Source organism: Diadema antillarum, unplaced genomic scaffold (genome assembly GCF_040938485.1).
Source record: "Diadema antillarum isolate AM-2024a unplaced genomic scaffold, OU_Dant_1.0 seq00000661_RagTag, whole genome shotgun sequence".
Taxonomy (NCBI): Eukaryota; Metazoa; Echinodermata; class Echinoidea; order Diadematoida; family Diadematidae; genus Diadema; species Diadema antillarum.
In genome coordinates, this window is record NW_027271573.1 from 60348 (window position 1) to 75660 (window position 15313).

The following is a 15313-nucleotide window of genomic DNA, read 5'->3' on the forward strand; positions in this document are numbered from 1 at the left end:
ATTGAATGAGGAAATGGGTGCAAACCCTAGTAATACTTAAAAATCAAACTATTTATTTGCACGGAACACACGTGTTGATCTTCATACAATCACAGACTACATTTGATTTGATTTGATTTGATTTGATTTGATTTTATTCGATTCACTGATTCCTGTATTATCGTGCGCTATTCATTTCACGACGACAGAGGAAATGTTTCAAACATTCATACATGTATAAAAATACGGGCAAAACCAAGAGCACACACATAAACGTACGCTCGTATTCTCTGTCAGATAAAAACTTGTGAGCAATTTCGCGAGCAACGCCACCTGTTGTTCTCCGAAGGATATGTTTCTGCAGTTGACTGAGAGCATGGCAAACCGAGCAAACAAGTGGAGACACTAAAAAAGGACAAATTAGGACCAAACGCTTGTGGGCAGCATTCACGAAAGCGGGCCACGGTAGAGAGGGCCGTATAGCTATGTAGGAGTTATGGCATGGTTGCTGTTGTAATTACCGCATACAGACACATACAATGTACGCATATAAACTCTGGATCCAGCCTTAAGAAGACATTGTGCAGATAAACAATGTCAGCAGTATTATAGCATGCTACTGAATATAAATTTAGATGAAAACATTAAGGAGACTTTTTTGTCTGCCTGAAATTGTCTCCTGCGGTTATGAGTCTCCTGAATATAGTAATTATGAGCTAATAAGATGGATATATATACATATGCCTGATGATCGCCCCAACGTGAAACCGCCGCGGCGGTTTCACGTTGGGGCGATCATCAGGCAATGTATATAGGGAGTCTTGTCTGCTACCGGCGCGCCGGTAGCAGACAAGACTCCCTATATACATATATATATATATATATATATATATATATATATATATATATATATATATATATATATATATATATATACAGGGTGGCCCAGAAAGAACGGAACACCTAAGATCTTTAATTTCAGCAATATTATCGAAAATATGTCATTATTTTGCATATATTGGAAAGGCCATTCTTTTTCCAATAGAATGAAACCAAGTTCTTTAATTTTGGTTGATGCGTTATGATTTCGGAACCCTTTTTGTCAACCCTTGCAATTTTCAAAATGTGATCATTTTGCACTCTCAGAGATAGCGAAACCAGCGAGAATTCGGCTTGCCATAGAACCAGTAGCGCACAATGTGTGGAATGCGGGGCGGACGGTGTGATTTTCATTGTCCGTTATCATTGTGAATAATGTGAATGTCATTGTGAATATCATTGTGAATGCTACTGGTTCAATGGCAAGCCGAATTCCCCCTGGTGTCGGTATCTCTTAGAGTGCAAAATGATCACATTTTGAAAATTGCAAGGTCGGACAAAACTGGTCCTAAATTCATAACGCATTAACAAAAATTAAAGAACTTGGTGTCATTCTATTGGAAAAAGAATGGCCTTTCCAATAGTATGAAAAATAATGACACATTTGCAACAATATTACTGAAATTAAAGATCTTAGGTGTTCCGTTCTTTCTGGGCCACCCTGTATAAGCTGAAGTGGGCTCGGTCTCGTACGTTGTGGGTGCTGCATTATCTTTATGTATAGGTGTGACGGAGGAACGACAGCTCGCAGACGTTGCAGTATGCAGTATGCTCGGGATTTAAAGGCTATTAGTGAACATACTGCAACGTCTGCGAGCAGTCATTCCTCCGTCACACACACACACACACACACACACACACACACACATATATATATATATATATATATATACTCTCTAAAAAAATCGAGTGAAAATTTTCACTCTTGAAGGAGTGAATACAAAAAAGAGTGAATTTAGAGTGAAATCGGAGTGAATTTTGAGTGAAAATGTTCATTTTCACTCGTTTAAGAGTGACGTCAGGGATCACTCCAAAATCTTCGAGTGATCCCTGAGGTCACTCCAAAATGAGTGAAAATGAACATTTTCACTCGAAATTCACTCCAATTTCACTCTAAATTCACTTTTTTTTTGTATTCACTCCTTTAAGAGTGAATATTTTCACTCGATTTTTTTTAGAGAGTATATATACAGATATATCATATATGAATATATATATGTGTGTGTGTGTGTATGTGTGTATTATGAAACATACATACTTAACTTAGTCACAGAAGTTACCTATATCCCTATACCTGCCAGCTTTTAAACAATCATAATTTTTCATGGTTATTGTAATGTTTTCATTAAATTAATTCAGTCAAACACATTCATACATACATTAGCCCGACATATTTGGATGTTTCATGTATACATAGGAGAGACAGTGTCAAAGAGACACGTACATATAATGATATGTGTGACTGGGGGATGTAAGTGACTGTGTAAGATACATGTGATACACATTATTATATCCCGACGCTTTTTATCTCCGACTTATCCCGAACTGCCTCCACTTCACGAGGTAACATTATCTCCTTTGGTGCCAAGGCGAGATACAGAAGAGGGGATCTTCTGAATGATACTCCATCCACATGATGTATTCCCCAGCTAATAAAACTATCTGCTCGCAGAGTATTTCAGGCCTGTTTTCTCCATAAAATCAGAAATCCAGGATTATCAGGAGTTCCGATAAACTGTAGAACTGTTCAGTCACATTCTGTCTACCTTGGAATAAGATTGAGATAGATTGTACATCGATTTGCAGCATCTTACGATCCCGGGCCAGAGATACTAGGTAGCCGTTGCCACGTAAAGATCTAAATTCGCGTATTTTATCTATTAAGAGTTGGTACAAACCTGCTGCCGAAAGTTGAAGAAAAGAGTTACGCAGGCTATAGAAAAGGTGACCAATTTTGTGTCCATTGATTTTTAACAGGATATTCTGTCAGGTTCCGACTTTATTTGTATTGTGCTGTGATCATAAGTGTTCGAACGTGAAAGTCTGTGTGTGTGTGTGTGTGTGTGTGTGTGTGTATGTGGTTGTGCGTGTGTGTGTGGGTGTGTGTGCGTGTGTGTGCGTGTTTGGGTTGGCACGATGTTACCATCTAACGTAGATATCAAAGTTCATATTGGGCAACATTGTCCATTAGAGGGTAGAGCAATTGACAGCGTCACATTCCGTTTAATTCCCCCCCCCCCCCCCCGACATGACACAATATCAGTCATCAGAGAATTAGAAGAGAATGTGGATAGGGGATTGTAGTCCCGTGTGTAGAAAAAATGTGTGTGCGTGCGTGCGTGCGTTTGGGTTCATACGATGTTACCATCTAACGTAGATAACAAAGTTCATATTGGGTAACACTGCCCATTGGAAGGTAGAACAAACGATATCATCCCAATCCGTCTTTTTAACTTTTTTTCCCTAGATGATTTGATATCAGTCATCACAAAATCAGAGAATGGGTGGGGGGGGGGGCTGTAGTCCTATGTGTAGAAAAAAACGTGTGTGTGTGTGTGTGTGTGTGTGTGTGTGTTAGTGAGCGCATGCAATCAAAACGAAATACTGATGACAGTAGCCACATCCCAGTGTACGAGTCTTGTGACTCTAAACATGACTCATGCCTGCCCGCGTGCACTTCAAACAGACCGGAATTGATGCTAATGAAAACAAAATTCACCAAATAGCAGCAAACTGTTATAAATTTCCATTGATCACCAGTTATGTCAGTCTGACGTCGGTAGTACAGTTGCAACTCTTCGGCACGAGAAGAACCGGGGTAATATTGATCTAGTATATATTCATATAGCTACTTTTTTTCTTGAGCTGAAATATCATCCTCACTCACGTGTTTTTCCGATCTCTGTTTCCGACTGGAATCGCTGCATCATAGTGATACAAGCACCCGAGACACCGGATGAGGGCCAATAGCTACTGTCGGCTCGTTTGAACGTCGATGCCTCATGCTTCGCCCAACCTGAGTCTATCGTTGAAGAAGTAAAGGGGAGACAAGAGATCTAGTTCTGAGCAATTCGGATAATACGCGGCCTTGCCTTGCAATATCAGCCATTGCTGGGGGTTTATCCTCATTATTGCATGATTGAGGGAACATTATGCCAATTACATAGACTGCCTCAACGCCCGTGGTCTCTTTCAGTGGCATATTGTATACGTTGGATCGACACTGCGCTCCTTCATAGCGGCCAGTCTGCTTCGGGCTTCAAAGATGCACGGAACCCTATCGTATTCAGAGATGAGACATATTCTATAACACTCATCTTCCAACCCACTCCACCCCACCTCCACATACACCCTTTTGAAATTCAACACTCCATCTAGAGACATGTGGGACCATACTATGCAACGCACCACCCCCCCCCCCCCCTCATCGATATGCAATTTCCATACTATTCCGCATTGCTGGATTCAAGTACAATTCTTAAAATGCGCAAATGGACTCTGAAAGCTGTCAAGGTAATGTGAAAGGGAGGAGGAGGAGGAGGAGGAGGAGGAGGAGGTGGAGGAAGTCCAGAGGTGATGGAGAAGGGTAGGGTAGGGTGGTGTTGGGAATGGGATATTGTTTTATTGAATACTGGTCCCCGAGGAGAAACGGAGAACAGTGAATTTGCAAAATATTAGAAAATCTAGAGGATGAAACTGATCTGAATATTGAACACATAGGAACCCCCCCAAAGAAAAAAAGAATATAGAAAACAAAAACGACAGAAGTAATGAGAAGGTGACAGAGAAAAAGATAGATAATAGGTAGATATCTAAATAGATAGGGGAGAGAGAGAGAGAGAGAGAGAGAGAGATTTAGACCGAGATATAGTTACAAAGGATGGGAGGGTGATATGGTGACTTGGTCTAAACACTGTCTATTGCCACTAAAGGCCAAAAAGATTATCCAGAATATGCTCACAGAGAATCTTTTCAGTGTGATATTCACGGCTTTTTTCATTCGAACTTAGCAAGAAATAGAAAAACAACAACAACAACAACAACAACAGAAAATGAAAGATTATACAGATAGTATAGAAACACGTAATGAGATACCATATAAGAAAAGAGATAGTCAATGTAGGCCTATATAGACAGAGTGAAGCTTAGTGAGATATAAAGTTTTGTATATCATATATGTGTGTGTGTGTGTGTGTGTGTGCCTATGTGTGTGTGCGTTGGTGTGTGTGCGTACATATGTGTGTCTATGATGGAAAAGACACGCAAAGAGACGCAAAGAAAACAAGGAGAGATGAAACCGAATCAGCAAGTCAAGTATAATACCCTTTCAAAGGTAATAAGGATATGATTTCCCTGATTCGAAGTGAGCGCTTATCAATGAACTGTTACTGACTCCTTGACGGCCGATCGAGAACCACGCAGATGCAATGGGTATGATCTGTGAAACAGAAGAAGTGACGAGCACCGTCACTGACATGACCTCAAGCCCTCTCCGGAGGAACGATCAATGGTTCTGTAAATCATCTGGCTTGTTGATAATCAATGTCATGAATTACAAGTGTTTTATTGGACTCTCCGCATGCACACACTTCGCCCACACAGCCCACGCTTCTCCTACGCTACATGTGAAGGCACATACGCGCTTTTATTATGCACTGGCATGTTTCAAAGTTTCTAATGTGGGCGTAGCGTGGGAGGCTGTGCCACGCTTCAGTACGTCCGGCTACGAGTAGATAATCCGTCCGCAGAAATCTTCACGAATTAAACCTATATTTGTTGTAAAAATGAAAAGATAGATAATGATATAAAAATCCACACGTATACTGACATCTGAGATGTGAAAACACTTTCTTCTTAAGTTTTTTTTTTTCGGAATTGCATTTGTTAAAAATCTTCTTCCTTCTTTTTTCCTCCAGCCTTCTAATGTCTTCTTATAACAGTCTAATAATACAAACTTACACTGATAAGTAAGAGCTGAATAAGACTGTGACCATGGTTTGAGAATTTAAGTGTTCAATACTAGGTTTATAAATTGGGCCAAAGTGGGCATTTTTTTTTTCGCTGCAACAAATCTTAACATTATTCCATATCGGCTTTTATCGAGATGTGTCATTCCTGTAGTCAGTGCCTCGACATGACGAGGTCAATCTGTAGGCCTTAATGTTAAGAAATCAAATTTCTTAACGATTGGAAATTATTTAATGATAAGGTAATGTCATATTCTTCATAATAATCATCGTGAATTGAAATTCGTGTTATCGAGAATTCCCCGCTTGACGTAACATTTCAATGCATGTTAGATATCAATCATTTCATCCGAAATGTTCTTATTACTAGACAGTAATAATAACAACTGCGATTTTCTATTGTAGCAAGTTGTTATTTTTTATCTCTAGAATTGAATTTATCACATTGATTGAGAAATTAAGGAGTGATAGCAATAAGAACCATTCGCTTATCTAAGATGTATATCTAATATGTAAGATGACAAAAATTGTTAATAAGATCTTGATTTATTTGTCTAAGATATCGTACATTCAATTTTTGATGTCAAGAACTCAGTATAAACATAAGTTTGGTCTCAAAGCTTATTTTCAGCATTTTTTTTAGATTCCCAATTTTTAGGAGAACCGCAAGCGAAGAATTCACATTGCTTTGAAGGGATAGCCAATTTTCAATCTGATTTCTAGAAGAAAAAAAAAGTTTGACAAAAATTTAGCTGAAACTTGAAGTCGAGTGAGCTCCGATGATTGCCGATCAAACAGTGATTGTTTCATTTATATTTGTGTAATACTATGATTGTTTAGCTGTAATGATAACAATCTAATTATCATTGTCATTCTGCCGTCCCCTTTCATCTGCCCGAGTCCATTGAGATATGCTGTGACGTCACGTGCAGATCGAAGATTGGCATTATGTCAAGGAATTATGTATTGGTGGATTATTTCCTTTAAAGATATTTATAAATATTTGATTTTAATAGTGGTTAAGTAGTTCAGATATTGCTGGTTTTTTTTTCCGACCAGATTTGATTTGATATCACAGGTAAAACTTTTTAAACATCATTATCTTAACATTATGAAAGCTAAGTTAAAATATTTGCAATAAATCGCGTGATCTCAATCGACAACATATTAAAAGTAGGAATTTTATCTACTTTTTTTGAGAAACATTCGCACTTGTAGTTAAACGTTGAGACGGCTCATGACTCGATGGTACTGCATGTACAATCTATTTCTTCAGATAACAAGGAACGAGATCTTTATATCAAGAATTGGATTTTTGATATCACAGGTTCAGTTTATGAAATCAAATACTGGATTCTTGAAATCTCAAATCAAATTTTGTGGATCAGGTATCGACTTTGTGATATGACACCAAAATCTTTTGATGTCGCAAAAAGAAAAAAATGATTTCCCTGTTGTAGAGTAATGACATTTTGTGAATCTGCACGATTAAATTTGTGATACCAGGAATTTTGAATTTGTGATGTCAATAGTTTTCCTTGTTGATATCTTGATAGCAGTCTGGCAGAATACTTAAGACATGACACCAGTTTTAAAGCCCTACTTCCGACGATGAAATGAAATAACTTTCTGTTTCATTGAGGGAAAAAATAATATAATTCTAGTCATGTGCACCCGTTTGTATTTAGGTCATTTCTTTTATGTGTATTTTTCTGTTTTGTTTTTTAGTCTATTTTCTTTCTTTCTTTTTTCATATTAGCTCCGCTTTAAAAGACATCCGGAATACAGTATGCGAAGATGCCGGTAATTGATATCAATCTCTTAACGTGCAATATCACTCCATTTCCAAATGTACCTTTAAGATGGAGTAAAATAAGTAAAAAGAGAATATCAGATATTTAATCATAAAAAAAGAGCACCGAAAAGTTCTCAAATCTAATGTTTAACACCACGAAACACTCACCAAAGAGAGCTACAGACCCAGAGGAACCAATGTAAAGTATATGAGGTCATCTATGCGAGGGAAACAGGAATTTCATTTGGCTCTCATGAAAGGGATGGTATAGTTATTGGTTGAGATGAGGATTCAGCTTGTAACATTTTGAGAGGTACTTATAGAAACCACTTCGTGAAATGTTAAAGAGCCATACCATTCATACAGGAATTCATAGTTTATTAATTGAGGAAAATCCGTTTTGAAATGGCTGAGGTATCCAAGAACAAAGAAAAACAAGGCGATCCTTGAGAGGTACTTAGAAACCACTTCGTGAAATGTTAAAGAGCATATACCATTCAAACAGGAATTCATAGTTTATTTGAGGAAAATCCGTTTTGAAATGGCTGAGGTATCCAAGAACAAAGAAAAACAAGGCGATCCTAATAAATGTTGGGTCCCACCTTTTATTAGTATCAATTTGTTTGGATAGCTCGGCCATTTCAAAACCAGTTTTCATCAAATAAACTCTGAATTTCTCTTAAAATTATTGCTCTTTCATATTTCACAAGGGATTTCCGAACGACTTTCTCACACACAAAAAAGTGGAAACGTGAAATTCTATCTCAACCAAAACTATACCATCCTTTCAAGAAAAAAAATATATATTTGCGGGTCAATAAGAGACTTGTGGTGCCATGATATCATCGCCTAATCTCAGTAACCGAATGGCTGCATGTGACCGAAATCAATTCTCAGTGAAAATAAGCGAAACTTCTCTCTCGTTTACGTACCATATCTAATCGTGAAACTTCAACGAATTGGTTTGATTTTGAATTTATTCATAATAAAAGTCAATTTACCCTAAGTAAACCCTTAATTATTATTTATATATATATATTTATCTATAATTATAATCAATCATAATTATAGTTACTATTATTATTATCATTATTATTATTATCATTATTAGTAGTAGTAGTAGTAGTAGTAGTAGTAGTAGTATTTCTACACTACATTACTACTACTACTACTACTACTGCTACAACTACTACTACTACTACTATCATTATCATTATTAAACACAGTGTGACATCGCCCTTTAAAGAGATTTTTGGTTATTTTCACGAAAAGGAAAAAAATGTCCTTCAACTGACCTGCGTTTTTGCTCGGAGGCGCCTTTTTAAAGTGAATATAGACAATCTATTGGAGGCTCCTTTCCTAAATTCAATAATGCTGGTAAAGATATCACCCCTAACGAGATACTATTAAGCTGGGCATGAATAAAGCTGGTCTCTTAGAGCCATATCCTGACGTACGAGCCATCGTCTTTATGACGGCACGCGCCTGCTCTTAATATTATGATAATATTCTGTGTTTTTTCCATACATCGCCTTTTCATCACATTGTATAGTGCCTGAAAGCGCTTCACGACGTATTATCACCCCAATCATTGGAATCAAGGCAGCACGTACAGTGCACGGACCGAGCTCATCTTCCCTATAAAAACCATATTAAACCAAGTTGCCACTCCGTGGTGCACACATGCCACATCAACCCTCAACAACTTTCAACTTCGATACGGCTACCTATTTATCCTGGACAGGGACGAGCTATTCTGGATAAAGGGTCATACCGTATATCCGTGGCAGCGCATATAAACCCCTTACCTCAATATAGAGAGCGCAGAATGCAATCCTTATAGACCAGGAAGATGTTTCACTAAAACTCTGAAATCAATCCTGACTTTAATTCAACTGATCTTAATCACAATTTCCGGATCAATAAGTCCTCGGAAGATAGGAAGTGTTTTCACTAAGGCATTTTGGAACGTTATATCTTGCGCCCGCCTTGCCACGTTCTAGAATACATCTTGAATGTCTGTGTATCCTTTTTCAACTAGATCTGATCTGGATCTGTGCTGAATTTGAGTTCATTGTTTGGCTCGAAGTACTTCCTAACAGGTCCCAGCAGGACGCCTGTCACCACCTCAGTTGAAAAGGGACACTATTCTCCGTCGGGGGACGACATCCCCTGTTACGCCACGCAAACGCACACACAGATGAAATACAGTCATGACACTTTCTTATCACGTAATCGTATTTTTATTGAAATCCGACACGTATACTTACTTTTTTTTTTCTCTCTTTGAACTCTGAAAAATATACATGACATTTTAACACGGTCTGTACACGCAGTCAGGCAGGCATAAAATGTGTGAGCTACATTATACGAATTTCTTTCATTCCAGTTAGCATTCCAGTGAAACAAAAAGGGGAACAACTGATCAAAGGTACTTTGAACATCTGTAAGTCATGGATAGACACGGGAATACGACTACTACTGTATAACAAAAACGATGCAACCGTTCAGACAGTTTAGTCATCTATACCATTTGAGAAATAGAAAGAAATACATGTATATGGCGACTTGTTTCACCACAAAAGATACGACTGGGGGAAAACCAGCAATCACACCAAATATTAAATAATAACCACATCATATAACACTACAATGAGTTCATCCAAATAACAAGGCTTTGGCTTTCTTGAAAAAAAAAGAGAACACTGCGTGTGTTTACACCCGTTTGTTGTTTTAGAACGTGAATCACGTGTTTCTTGCAACTATGTAAAAAAAAAACACCATTACAAATCTACGACAATCTTAAGACATCTAGTCACACTGATTTAAAACGTAAAACATTAAAAATCGTCATTTCTTGCGCACGTATGTCGACTAACGTGCCATTATTTTGAGGTCTGCGGACCAGTTCTCGGCCGCAAGCGCTCACGTGTGAATGATCCACCTCTTATAGATTTGTCCGAAATGGCCAAGAAGATTTGGTAACCGTGAACGATAATAATTACCTAGTGGGGAGAGATCGGGGGGGGGGGGGGGGAGAGGGGGAGGGGGGGGGGGGTAGGTCCCCATGTACGCTCAATAGCTCTCGCGTCATTCACATCCGGCAGAAATATCGAAGCGATGACGTATTCCTTCATGCAAAGCGCATAGTTCTTCTGCGCACCAACGACTACTTATCTTTAAAAATGTGCCCACTTTTGGATTTTGGGCAGCCCGTTGTTTAAATGTGTACAAAGACTCTATTCACTGATAGATATACCTTAGATGGGAGTAGAGAGCTTGATCAAAAACGAGTTAACTCCATTTGTGTAAATCTGAAATATTTGAAATACTTGAAAGATTAAAAAAGACCAAAGAAATGATAAGAAAATTGGAGAAAATATTTAACCATTAACTTCAAGAAGTTGTTATGCAACAAGTGAGATATTGTCGAAAAGGTTTTATTTTGTTCTATGTGATGAAGGATTTAGGTCTACTATAGAATATTTGAAAATGTGCCTCCTAACCCGATTTGAGATTCAACTCTTCAAATATAGATGTCAAGCGCGAATACAAAGTCAGAAAGAAAAATAGACAACGCTGTGAGGTAGGCAGATGAGCTAGTTAAGGGAGGGGGAGGGGGTTTATCGTTACACCTGACCGGCTTGTCGCGTGCCCTCGCTGGGGCAATGCCTTAAAGTTCATGTAAGTAACCGATTTTCTCCTGGAGTTAGTGATTCCAGTATAGATCGGATTCTTTTCATACCCAGTTGCCGCAGGCTGTGAGTCAACCGTCCTACTTGTATTTTCGTACCATGACACCTACATCTAGGTGCATTTAGAAACATACATCAACGATTATGCCCAAGGACAGTTGGAAAATAAAACGTATACCGTAGATAGGTTTCGAGTACCACATAGATGAATGATATGGAGATAGATAGATTAATAGGTCATTTAAGTATAGCATGTTGTGTAATTTCCTGCCAGGGAATTTTACTTATACAACGTTAAAATGAAACATAACCCCAGTGTGATCCACACTCAACTGGAAAAGGAATTTTATCCATGGCTTAGGCAGGGCTCGACACTAACGGTGGCCCGGTGGCCCGGGGCCACCAAAAATGAAAGTCGGGTCACCAAATTTCACAAAAGGGCAAATTTGGCGGCCCGCCTCGGGCCGCCAAAATTTTTTGAAAAGTATGTCAATAAATTCGTAACTTTTTGCGCCGGAAATTAGCAGTTAAATTTGTTCAAAGGATGGATGAAAAGAACTGAATGAATGCCTGAGAGTGAGTGTTGCAAGTTTGTTGAAGTTTATTTATGAGTAGATATGTCCAACTTCTAATTCTTACTATCATATATCTTAAATATTTGACTCATTAAAAAAAAGACTTTTAATGTTTTTATTGTTTTTTTTCGGGCCACCAAATTTTTCTCTCGGGCCACCCAAAATTTGAAATTTAGGAATTTGGTGGCCCCATCGGGCCACCAAACAAAAAAAATTAGTGTCCAGCCATGGCTTAGGGAAACCTAAACCTATATGATTTATATATATATATATATATATATATATATATATATAGTAAACGAATCATATATATATATATATATATATATATATATATATATATATAATATGTGTGTTTGTGTGTGTGTGTGTGTGTATAACGAAGGGTTATGTCAAAACTAGATCGTCACAGTCAAAGATGTGTGTTGTGCAAAGGAAAAGTGTGGTAAAAAAAAATTGTCAGTGTGATCCTCGTCGTCCGTCCTTTAGAAAAAAAAATAGTTTGTTTCGTATCTCATTCCGCCACTTAGTCTGTCTGTCTGTCTGTCTGTCTAATTCTATACATTGCAGTTGCAGTCATATTCTTAAAAAAAAAAAAACCACCACCACCAACAACAACAACAACCACCCCGCCTGGCGATGAGAGCGCCCAGATGTCCTACTGCTTTCAAGTTTCAGATCCGTGATGTGAAGTTGTTAATGAAAAAACAAGTATAACAGGAAAAGAAAATGGGGCCCTACGCAGGGCCGGCGCTACGTCTTTAAAAGTGAGGGGTCCAGTTTATGGGAACACGATTCATTTTGAGGATGGGAGGAGACAGACGTTTTGGATAACATTTTTCTTGTGCCACTTCCGGGGTTAATCGGCTGACAAAAAAAAAGAAAAGAAAAAAAAAAGCTTAACTGCACTTTCCTGTGTCACAATTGATTCCACAGTCATTGATAACATTCGGACTTCGTCTGAAGGGGGAGAGTTAGGTTTAAATCAGTTTTCTCTAATTCACGCTTTCTTGTAGAAACATTACCTGACTTTGAACAAACATAAACGTCTCTGAACATTTCCTAGACAAAGCGGGATTTGGGCAAAAAGTAATGTTAACATGATGCGCATCAAACGAACCAAACACCTGTCAGAACTGAATGAGTTAAAGTAATCAAGGTCAGAAAACGGGATGGATATAAACGGAAGAATATGCCATTTCAGTAAGATGATAATACAACATGTAAAGCTCCTAGCTAGCACCCTTATGCCGCCAGGATGCTACAGTACGCTATAGTATACGCGTGAGTAGTGACATAAATAGATGACACTATCAAGAGGACTAACACACAACAAAACGATGAGTGTCGACAGGTGTCAGCGATACAAATACAAACAAACAACAAAAACAAAAACATGAATAAAACAAACCATTTCCACAGAAATAAACGCATGACGCTCCTTGAAACGACAGCCCAAAGTGCCTGGTTCTCAAATCTTACCGACTAATCTTAGCGCGATCTTTCTGCCTAAACTATGTTGACGCAGTTTGAAATGGTAGTCAGGGCTTCTTCCACACAATAACCCATCATAATGACATAGTTTATACGGGTAAAGGATGGAAGTTAGACTTATTCCTGAAGGTATCATTTTATTTCATGAGGTCTCTTATTGTCAACGTTAATTTGAATTCATTTTGAGCGTTAAAACTTGATTTAAAGGGACGCTTTCTCATGTTCCTCACCACCTTTTGAGAATTTCTCATCGTCCCCAGACCAAGCCAAGGAGGTAGGGAAAACGTGCTTCATGGTTCGTCAAACGTATGCAAAAATTAATTAATTCCATGCACAATAAATGAACATGTTGATTTCCAGAACAATGCGATTTGCTCTTAAACGGGTGAGAGGTGGTGGTGGGGGGGGGGGGGGGAGGGGAGGTTAGTTGGGGGTAATTTTTAGGGATAATTACCAAATCACAGTTTTGCAATTACTTGGTTCAAAACTGATGTGCAAATATCTCTGAGACTTTTTTTTTTTTCTCTCTCTCTCCAGTTTTTCAGTTTTACTTTTCTTTTTCTTGGTTTCATTGACAGAGAAAAAGCTCAAACTTTTCATTTGCTGGCGACAAGAAATAGAAATCGCTGACGGTGCTTTAGTCGCAATGACGAGCGAAAAGGTGAAATGTCGGTTCTCATTATGTGCACACAGTGAAATGCTAAGATTTCAAATGCGATAAAACAGATCCAGCGGCTATTTAGCGGATGTAATGGGAGACAGAAGTGAGGATGGCGTATATCTTATATAGCAATCGTAGCGCAAACAATAACTTCTCAACTATACAGTAAATCGTACTTTGTGCCTTCTCTCCGGACAATTATAGTTGCATAAGTATATTTCCTGTGTAATTCTCCCGTTCTGTTCTTCTCTCTCTCTCTTTCTTTGAGCCCCGTTTTAACAGAGGCTTTAAACTATACTTACCGCGACAGCATCCGGGTAGAGTCCAGGTAATCACTTTTTACCTTGCCTGTTAAAAGGCCCCCCTCCCCCTCCCCCTCCCCTCCCCCCCAAAAAAAACAACCCCAAAACCACCACCAACAACAACCCAGCAAGATCGTAGTTTTGCTTACTAACACGATTGTCTGCCTTCATGTGCACAATCTAGAACAATAAGCGGCGCTGGCCGGTGGGCGGGGTAGTCGCACACGTGGACACACCCCCTTTTAGAAACCTACCCACGGAGAAGGCTTATGGTGTGTGTCTGTTAAAACGGTACCCCTCGCTGCGGCTGCTCTCTCCTGCTGTTTTATAGTCCGAGGCAAGGGATTCTGTTCTCCGGACGACGAAGGTCTGTTAAAACAGGGCTTTACTTAGACTGTTTATTTGTTGCCGTCACTAAGGAGTCTTTGCGCTTAAGATGAGTTCAACGGACTTAACGCTATACTTTCTGTTTCTGAAACCCTAAAAGATATTCCTCATTGTCGTCACGTCGGTCAGAGTTCCGTTAGTTTCAGGTCGTCAACTTAATATCATCTATTATAGATCATCGGTTGAATTGTCCACGCATTTAGTAAGGCAACGACTGAATGGAGCAATTTGACCAGGAGACGTTTGACGCTCATCGATTGTCATTTCTAGAATCATCAATGGATTAGCAAATCAGAGGCCAGTTTCATAAAGATTGATCGTAAGATTGATCTTGCAATTGATGGGATTCAAAAAGGTTACGCCCGATCTGCTATCAAATCTGTGCTTTAAATCGAGTGTAACTATCTTCTTGAAATAAACTTACGATCAGTATTAATTTTACGCTCGAATCGCTAAGTTACGTTCAATAAATCGAGCGTAAGATCAATCGTAACTCTATATGAAACAGGCCCCACTTATAGGTACTTATGGTTTTGTCTCGTCTGATACTAATAAGCTAGTGAAACCTCTTTGTCTGTT